Consider the following 8,516-nt stretch of genomic DNA (forward strand, 5'->3'; position numbering starts at 1 on the left):
ATTTTGAGGGTTTCTTCAAACTTTTTCTTGCCCTCTTGGTTCAAGGTTATACATGTTACTTGTTTAGTAAAAAGGCTTATTAGAAAATCCAATGTATACAGCGTTAATGGCAGAGTAATAGTTATAAGTAGAGCATAAAGCTAAGAATAAAGGGTCTTCCTGTCAGTACAGCCAATTACACCCCATTACATGGTAGGTGGACACACTGTTATGTGGCCTGACAGGCATCAACATGGTACTCACTTTGTCAGCCATGTCTAACAGCATTTATTAGTATCTTGTTGACTTTTGTCTCTCATTGTTACCTTTATCTTGATGGACGTGCAAGGTAAGTGAAACTGTCACTAGTGGACATGGTCTATTCATGGCTGTTTATCTGCCATACAATCCACCTTAATCTTGCGCTCATCACTGTGTGTCTGACTTTGTCTGTGGCCTGCTTTCATTGTATTTGAGGCCTGAGGTCTTCAGACATGAGCTCTGGGAAACAAATATAAAGTAGAAGATGCTCTTGAAAAGTTACTTAATACCAGGAATTGAAAAGATGGTCTATGTTAATGGAAATGTTATGACATCGGCTCTTTTCTACTTCTTTTGTTGTTGCAAAACTGCTGCACAGTTTCCTTTTATCATTTTTTAATGACATTTTAATTCACTTTTTGTCATATCATGTGTGGAGAATGAAAGGGAAGATGATACATTTATTAGATAGATGGTGTTGTGCAGGCACACAAAATATTGTAACACACAAGTTTGGTTTCAGGTCTGCTACAGACCTGGGATCTGGTGTCATGTAATTCATTGCTGAAGGCAAAACAACTAAATGATAACAAGAACATTGTGTCTCATATTTGGGCCACTAGGCAAAACACTGAAGGTATGTTATGTTGTGTAGAGGTCCTCAATCTTGCAGTTGGTGTCACACATGGGGGTAACTTGATTTGGAGACTGGAATTGCAGGAAACCTATAAAACAGAAATATTTGATTGATATATTTTAATATAAGACTCATATTGGCATACATTTGTTCTATTATATCATCCATTTATAGCTTGGAAATACAATACAAATCTATCCTATACTCTAGTAAAGGCTAGTAAAGAAAAAGTTGTTTTCTGTCGTGTAGCTACTGTTAGCTACTGTATCAAACAATATTTACGGGAAGGGGGAAGTCTCAGAAATTGCACAGGGGGATGTACACTCCTAAATCTGTACTGCATTGAGGTCTCCCAGCCCATCCAGCCAAGTTTAGCCCAAGCGAGGCCCTTAGCGCATGCTCCACCTGACCCAATTATATCCAGTCTGAGGGGAAAGATAGCCCACTTTGATGTACACGAGACCACCAGCCAAGCTGAAGCTGACTGGTCTGGCACTTAATGCTGCTTTCTGCCAGACATTCAGGACAGATGTGTGTGAGTGCTGCCTAAAGAGTCAAACTGTGTGTGCGATCACACAGTATGTGTGTATGCGCACGCACACGTGCTTGGAGCATCAGGCGATGTGTGACCTATGAAGAAAGCCTAGGCCTCTTTTGCTTAAAAAAGATCCGCCCCGGTGAGGTGGCAATGGGGAGGATCAAACTGGAAAGAGCAGGAGGTTTATTTTGAAATAGAGTGCTGGGATTCATTTTTTAAATCATCCACTTAATTACTGATAGGGAGGGTTATCATGTTTTACTTGATGAACATCAGATATGCAATTGCCTAACAGGCATCTGTTTGTGTTGGATAAGGAGAATCTATCTAAGTGCTGTTGCTATATACAGTAGGGTACCCTTCATACCCCAGCTGGCCCTTCCCCCTTTAACTGCTACGTCAGAGCACCACCCCCAGACCTGATGGCTAGCTATGCACCATTCATATAAAACCGAGTGCCCTCTCCCCCCAGTTTAGTGACTCATCCCATCCATCTTGTGTTGGAGTAGGCCTAGAGTGTTCTTGATGGTACCCCATCACTGGCGGTGTGAAAGAGGCTGAAGGGTGGAGACCCAATGAAAGAGAGGGATATAGAGGACAGAACTTGGCCGCTCTACTTTTGCAGGGACGTAAAAGTGGGACAATCTGTTCCTTGGATGATCTCCAATTCTACTTTCCGGGGACCGATACACTGAAAATATATCTATACACATGCTCTGTCCTACATACGGAGAGAGTGAGTGAGATGAAGAGAAAGAGAGAGATTCACAAAAAGATGAAATATGAGTATGAGTTGAACTGACTGTCCATAAAGTCTTTATAGTTCATTCATTTGAGACACAGGCAACACTGTCACACCAGCCATCACAGCAAACTACAGAGAATTTACAGTAAGATATTTTAACAGAAGATACTTCCTCTTATAATTTGACATTTTAAATACATTTAAATAGGCATGACACATTTAAATCAGTCAAACTGAGCCAGCATTATTTTTGATCTTGCATAATTTGCATCGTGGTAAACTTGAGTTTGACTTATTAAAAAAATGCTGCATAATGTTTTGTTTATACGGAGCCCTTCAAGGACTAAAGCAACCAAACAAGCCTCAAAGTCTGCGCTTTTTTGCATAAAGCAAGATGTACAGAAAAGATCTCAGAAAAGGCAAAGACGAGTAGAGATGAGGGGCATCACTGATATCTCTCTGCAAAATCTCTCCATCCATCCATCTTAGCTTTCCAGGTGCTCAAGGAGGGTATCCATCTCTGTCCTCGTTGTCATTATTTAATCAGTGTCTGATTCTTCCTCCTACCCTCACTCCGTATCCTTACCGTCTGTGAACCGAAGCCGGCTCAAATCTATCAAAATCCTCTCTCTGAGTCTCCACATGGCTTCAGATCATCAGAAGTCAAGCTGCTCTATCGGTTTCCCATGGGTAGACGGACTTCTGAAATCTTCAGATGTCCCTATTCTCTACTCTAACATTGCAGGACTGTTGAAATTCCTATCCAAGTTTTGAAACAGTAGCTCATGAGATCAGGAAAAAAGGCAAGCGCATGACAAAATGATATAATAAAGTGCAATGTTGAGATATAAGAAGAAACTAGATTCACATTTTTTTAAGTCAGTCTAAAAACAGAAGTTGATAGTCCAACATTTACAGGCTTCATTCTGTGTAAAAATATAATTTCAAAGTTTATCTGAAGCTAACATGCAGTAAAAGTAGCTGTTATCTGTCTTTGGTGGCCTTCATTTTCCGCAGACCACTGTCGCCTCGCCACAATCTTAAAATCAGCCATCACAGCAACATAAGGAATTGAATATGGTTCTAAATCATGTTCCCTAATTAAAACAGTGAAATAAGCCTTTAAGTTCTTGCTGACATTACAAATAAGCCATACTTTGGAGGTGAAGGATGTCCTGGCCATTTTCATCTGACCTCTGAATAAGTGAGAGTAGGAGAAGAATACAAACAAACCAATAAGTCATATTGCAGAACAGTTCAAGTGAGAGTCTGAAAAAAAGATTCGGTGTAAGACAGTGAAAATTGAGTTTTCTGCCTCTGACAGAAGGTGCCGGAAGACTGTTCTGTCAAGAGAGTGCAATCCACTCCTCTCTGCCACCACCGTTCTCCCATGAGAAAGAAAAGTCAAGAGTATTTGGAGGGCTGATGGCCAGCACAGGGACAGGAGAGCCTAACAGCTGGCAAGAGGAACTAATTCTGAGCTATTGTTGTGGCAGAGCGTAGGAGTTGAGTGACATGATGGGGAAAGCGAAGACGAGACAAGTTGTGACGTTTATAATTGGTTGCAGTGGTTGACGTGGGCATTTCAGGAGGTGTGATTGGAGTTTCCATAGTTGGAGGGTGAAATCAAATAGCACTTAAACATGACTATCCCTCCTTTCATTCTGTCATTATCCTCACGTTACTGTTGATTTTGGCTCAGTTCTCCCCTCGCTCTCATTCCTCTTCCAGTCACGGCTGTCCTCTCACCCCCACTTTTTTTTCTCAGAATCTGATTACTCTGCTTTATGCAAACTATAACTCTTCATCTTTCTCTCTTGTGTATTTCCCCTTTGCCCCTTTACATCCCAAATATTGTGCTCACGTCCACTCTCAGCCTGTCCTTTGAGCTCCCTTATCTTGCCTAGTACAGACTCAATGTTCTTCAATATTTGATGAGACTTTGTTAATAAATCAACCTCCTCTGGTCCCTCCTGGTATACTTGAATGATAGTGTTAATCTGCAAAACCCTGTGAGTGTTAACACTCCATGCTTTCTCAGCCTTAGATAAGAGAGGCCTAAATGTGAAATGTTGTAAAACGGTGGTGTAGTGTGCTATTCTCTACAATTGGCCATTGGTAACAGCTGACCTCTCTTATGTCTATTGAAAGGCACTGAGCCCCTTACATTTGCTGCCAGTGCTAGAATGCCTTAATGAAAAACGTTTTATACGTAATAGCCAGCAACAATGTTTCTCCAAAACATTTCCTCGTCATTAATCACATCACTTTTCCCAAATGTATTGTAAGTGGTTAGACACTTTATTCTCAAGTGGTTACAGTTTTTTTTCACAAGCTTTTCTTCAGCTTCCTGCTCTTCCTGTCCTGCCTTGTTCTCTTGCGCTGACAGGGCGTTGTGTTTGTGTTGAAGCGGCCCACCCTGTCACTCTCAGATCATCTTGGGGATTCAACAACAGCCAGTCCTCTTCCCTCTGTGGTATCGCTCTTTTGCCCAGAAATGCTCAACTAGCAGACTTCCTTTTGGCCAGTGAGACATAAACAGTCCATGCTTGGATTGTCTTGCATACATCCGGTCAATCATCATCAATCAAACCCTGCTGACTGTATTATAGCATTTAGAATATAGCTCTTTTAAAAGTCGCAGTAACTGTAATGCATATTGTTTCATTGCATGAAACAAACCATAATAGTGCATATGTGAAGGACCTGGCCAGGTTTTGTACATATACTGAGCAATATCTATGTCAATCTTTCTTTATCTCTTTATGTTTTTAAAAGGTCCAAAAATTGATTTCCCTAAAATTGAGCCTTACCTTTAACCCAGAGTTTTGCAACCTGAGCGTCAAAACCCCCACGACGGTACACAAAAAAATCAGGCAGGTCACAAGATAAATAGCAGTAAAGGAGAGTAGAAAATACGTAAAAATATATATCTGAAGTGTAAAGTTAAACTTATGGTTTCAGACTTTTCTCAAATCTTTGCTTTCATGTGAACTGTTAACAGATTTCAAGGAGTCACGAGCCAAAATCTGGAGCTTAATTATAATACTACCTTACTTAATATGAGTGCTTACTCTAACTGCAACCAACCAGCCAGCCAACCTCCATCACCTTGATTTTTTTCTCTTTCTGTTATTGCAAGGATATCCGGTCCTCACAATGAGAGATATGACTGTTGCTTTTCTCTGCTGGAAAAGCTCCTGCACTTTTGCAGCATACTTCAAATTCAAATTAATTTGGCGTTTTCTCAAATCATGTCAACAACTGCACACTGAGAGAATTTGAGTTTACAGAGTTATCTGGATACCTTTGCTGAATAAATGCCTCTTAAATCTGTGGACTGATGTTTAGTTATCTTAATAACCTTTTGTAACAAGCCCCCTGGTCTGTTCATGTAATGGTATCCGTGCTGCTTGGAAAAGCTTGAAAGTTGAAGGAACAGACCATAGAGTATTGTGCAGACAGGGCTAGTAAATTCCTCAAAGCAATAAATAAACCTGTTCGTTCTAGAACTAATAGAAGTAAAGTGAAAAAACAAGGCCCCAAGTGATTTACAGATTTTTACTTTATGTAACCAATTAATTCTCACCTACTGCACCTGGTGGGTGTGTTAAAGGGTATGAAAAATTGCTGTAGCATGTGTAAAATATTGACAAGTTCACTTGGCCATAGCCTTTCTACCCAGCAACAATCAATGCACAAGCCCTATGTTTGTTTTATTCCAAATCCATAATCTTGCTTGTGCAAATAATAACCAAGTTTTAATTGATCTGAAGTATACTGCCAGCTGTATTGTTCTTATTATGGCTGTAATAGCTGCATCAAACTTTGCACAATAAGTCAAAAAATACGTAAAAATATATATCTGAAGTGTAAAGTTAAACTTATGGTTTCAGACTTTTCTCAAATCTTTGCTTTCATGTGAACTGTTAACAGATTTCAAGGAGTCACGAGCCAAAATCTGGAGCTTAATTATAATACTACCTTACTTAATATGAGTGCTTACTCTAACTGCAACCAACCAGCCAGCCAACCTCCATGACCTTGATTTTTTTCTCTTTCTGTTATTGCAAGGATATCCGGTCCTCACAATGACAAACACAGGCATGCAGACACACTTTCAGCTGTGCAACAATCAGAGGTGGAGCCAGTGTTGGCAAAGCCGCAAGCATACTTTGTTTTCAAGCCAAAAAAAACAAAGCACTCCATCTGTTACAGTATTTTAAATATGGGTATAGTCTATGACCTCTTCATCAAATGTGTTTGTTGGATCTCTGACCATTGGCTAGCTTCTTCATCTCTACATTATTATTTATGTCAATTACAGGCTACTGTAAGCTGTGCCAGACACCTGTCGATGTCCTTGGTCACCAATAGAGGTTGATAAGTCAAAAGTCATAGATCACTTAATGCACCTTTAACCTTCATCAGCACCATGTTTTCTACATATTTTACTAAAAACGGATTGACTCTTCAAGTATTTGCATTTTGGTGATCTGTGATTGAATGATTTTAGATCTGCGTCCTAATTTCATCTGATATTTTATTGAGTTCCATCTGTCCTGATACCCAACTATTTTAGACCCCCAAGTCATATGACATTCAGAGCACCAAACTGCCAATGGGATAATGGGAGATTCCCTGCGTCATTCACCATCATTAAGGCTGCTGTTGGCAATGGTCCAGATCTGCATGATGGCAAAGCCCCTATAGCCATACTTCACCACCACCGAAAACCAGGACAAGACATATGGAGGCGCCAGTATGCCAAATCTGAAACACACTGAAGGAATGACACCATCTTAAAGCAAAAATTCACCCTTAGACACTTTTAAGAATGTTTTAAAATAGCGGTGATGCAAGTTGTAATCGCTGATCCATTTTATTCTTCATAGTGTTTTTCGTGGTGCAGGTAACTGGCCAAATGCAAAAGACCTGACATAATGTCAAGCAATATATACTGTATTTCATGTTATGTCAGTCAAATTTTATAAATGCTTCAGCTATCTATATTATCAACAGTAATGATCATGTTAAGACGTCAGTCCCCCAGTTTTAATTAAGAGATATGACTGTTGCTTTTCTCTGCTGGAAAAGCTCCTGCACTTTTGCAGCATACTTCAAATTCAAATTAATTTGGCGTTTTCTCAAATCATGTCAACAACTGCACACTGAGAGAATTTGAGTTTACAGAGTTATCTGGATACCTTTGCTGAATAAAAGCCTCTTAAATCTGTGGACTGATGTTTAGTTATCTTAATAACCTTTTGTAACAAGCCCCCTGGTCTGTTCATGTAATGGTATCCGTGCTGCTTGGAAAAGCTTGAAAGTTGAAGGAACAGACCATAGAGTATTGTGCAGACAGGGCTAGTAAATTCCTCAAAGCAATAAATAAACCTGTTCGTTCTAGAACTAATAGAAGTAAAGTGAAAAAACAAGGCCCCAAGTGATTTACAGATTTTTACTTTATGTAACCAATTAATTCTCACCTACTGCACCTGGTGGGTGTGTTAAAGGGTATGAAAAATTGCTGTAGCATGTGTAAAATATTGACAAGTTCACTTGGCCATAGCCTTTCTACCCAGCAACAATCAATGCACAAGCCCTATGTTTGTTTTATTCCAAATCCATAATCTTGCTTGTGCAAATAATAACCAAGTTTTAATTGATCTGAAGTATACTGCCAGCTGTATTGTTCTTATTACGGCTGTAATAGCTGCATCAAACTTTGCACAATAAGTCAAGGCATGTTTCTGGCGGTTGTCACAAAGTATTGTGGGAAAAGTATAACATCAGTGAACCATGTTATCATTGTCAAGTCAGATAGAAGGACAGTGAGTAGGCCAAGAGGTCTATCACAACATTTCTAAATCACACCAGCATCCCAATGAACATCAAAAACTGATGATGTATAACAGTGTTCAAGTATGTAAGGGTGGAATTTTCCTTTAAGGAGCTCACATCTAGCTGTTAGCCCTGGGTTTTGCCTAAGTCATAGGTCAGCTCCATTACCACAAAGTAGCAATGATCTTGACCTCATGTGAAGCTAAATTTCATATGAAACTCACTCTTCTGCAAAGAAACCTGTGATGCAAATTCACAGAGTTTATATATAGCCTGTCTTTCATCAGCCTGCTTTTCCCCGATGCATTCCCAGTGGCTAAATGGAAAATGTGGACCAGCTGTGTGCTCATTCACACATGTGGACTTATTAGCATTGCCGGTGGCTAGTTTTTCTATTATTGCACGTGTCTTTTTATATACTTTATTATTTTCCTAAGCTCACTCTATCAATTATGTTTTAAGAGGTAAATGACCTTACTTCCTTCTCTGCCTGTTTCCCACAGCATGTTTCT

This window comes from Anoplopoma fimbria, chromosome 5 (genome assembly GCF_027596085.1).
Source record: "Anoplopoma fimbria isolate UVic2021 breed Golden Eagle Sablefish chromosome 5, Afim_UVic_2022, whole genome shotgun sequence".
NCBI lineage: Eukaryota > Metazoa > Chordata > Actinopteri > Perciformes > Anoplopomatidae > Anoplopoma > Anoplopoma fimbria.